Below are 2,116 nucleotides of genomic sequence, written 5' to 3' on the forward strand. Positions count from 1 at the left end.
ACCAACCATCCAACCAACCCTCCATCCACCCATGCATACATTCAACCAGTCTTCCAACTATCCAACTATCCAACCAACCAACCAACCAACCAATCAACCAATCAACCAACAAACCAACCTACCAAACAATCTACCAACCAACCAAAAATACAAACCAACCATCCAAGCAACCCTCCATCCATCCATGCATATATTCAACCAGTCTTCCAACTATCCAACCAACCAACTTACCAACAAACCAACAAACCAACCTACCTACCAACCAACCAACCATGCATACATTCAACCAGTCTTCCAACCGAACGGACCGAACGAAACCTCCCTCTGTTCTTCTCCACAGTGTAACTTCTACTATCTTAAATATCTTAGACTAAAAACATTTAGGTTTCCTTCCATTCTCTGTTCAGCTGCAGTCCAGAAAAACGCTCATCTCCAAGACTACAAACACTCACTACTCAAACCCCTCAGTGACGAGGGGCAGCAGAGTACCACTTGTTACATTTTATTATTAATGTCGAACTTCATATTTTGTCAGCACAAACTTTTTTAAAGTAAAAATTCAACTCTTATCAGGTTTAAGAACAAAACATTGATGTTTGATTGAGTTTTGTACCATAGCTGCCTGTAGAAATACTTCCTAAGTGTTTTTCCCTCTCAGAGTGTGTGCAGGACAGGCTAGGATGTAAACTGTGGCAGAAAGCTTTGGTTGAAGCTGCTGCCTCTGAACGCTGAGCTGCAGCTTTTTGTTTCGCTTCACTCAGCTGCCATGAGTCACAAAACAGCAGAAACAGTTCTGGGACGTCTGAACCAAGTCAAAGTGTTTTTTATCAGTTTCGAGTTGCACACAGTTTCAGCTGAGGCACATCAAAACGGCAACACATTCCTAACGGGAACAAAGATAAAAATGTGTCCAGTTTGGCCTCTGCCCAGCAGAAATCAGAGCCCAGGTTTCCCTTCTGCAGGTCACCATGTGATAAATAACATTTAGCTCTTAGTTGGCTCAAGAGTCCTATAAGTATTTAGAAACTTGCTGGCACCCTCTGGTAATGTTTATGTGATGCTCAGTTATGCTACGACAAAAGAACTGTGCGAATATTTTGTACACAAATGATCTGACGTGTTCAAAAGTGCACGTTTGGTTTCACAACACGGACATTTAGCTGAAGCGAAGCCTTCATGTGGACATTAGCCTTCTCTTTCTCCAAACTCCTTGCTTCATGACTGATACGGTCCAAATGATTCATTCAGCTACAGAACAATGGCCACACTTTCCCTTTAACCAATAAAACAAGTGAAGCAGGAAATGAGACATTCTTCATTTAAGCAGACAAAATGTTCACGTTTGGTTGTGAGTTGTTACAGAAGTGTACAAAGATTAAAAAGCTGCACCATCCTCCACCGCTGAAGGATTTTAAAAGTGAATGTAGCTTTGTAGACGAGTGTTTTTCTGGACTCAAATTAAACTGAGAATAAAATAAACCTAAATGTTTTTGGTGCAAAAATTCAAGCAGGTACAAGTTACACTGTGGAGAAGAACAGAGGGAGGTTTTAGAGAGTGAATGACGGTTCCTGGTGAGAGCAGGGAGCCATTTTATCACCACCAGGAGCAGTGGAGGAGCCCGGGGGGGGGGGGGGGGGGGGGCTTGGTCACCATAGATTAAACTTCAACCACCCCAGTCTTTTGAGGGAAATGTACCTTTAAGTAAAATATAAACTTTCTGAAATGATAGGGCTGGTCCATCCATCCATCCAGTCTTCCAACTATCCAACCATCCATTCAACCAACCCCCATCTAGCCATCCATCCATCCATACAACTAACCATTCAACCAACCCCATATAGCCATCATCCATCCATACAACCAACCAGTCTTCCAACTATCCAACCAACCAACCAACCAACCAACCAACCAACAACCAACCAACCATTCAACCAACCCCCATCTAGCCATCCATCCATCCATCCATCCATACAACTAACCATTCAACCAACCCCATCTAGCCATCATCCATCCATACAACCAACCAGTCTTCCAACCAACCCCCATCATCCTCCATCCAACAAACCATCCATCCATCCATCCATCCATCCATCCATCCATCCATCCATCCATCCA

General features: G+C 43.2%; 1 protein-coding gene across 1 annotated transcript in view; it reads right to left on the minus strand.

Moving 5' to 3' along the window:
• Nucleotides 1-2,116, minus strand: part of cftr (CF transmembrane conductance regulator) — a 52,368-nt gene that overhangs the window by 49,313 nt on the left and 939 nt on the right. The gene's annotated exons all lie outside the window — the stretch shown is intronic.

This window comes from Nematolebias whitei, chromosome 10 (assembly GCF_014905685.2).
Source record: "Nematolebias whitei isolate Nwh7 chromosome 10, NemWhi1, whole genome shotgun sequence".
NCBI lineage: Eukaryota > Metazoa > Chordata > Actinopteri > Cyprinodontiformes > Rivulidae > Nematolebias > Nematolebias whitei.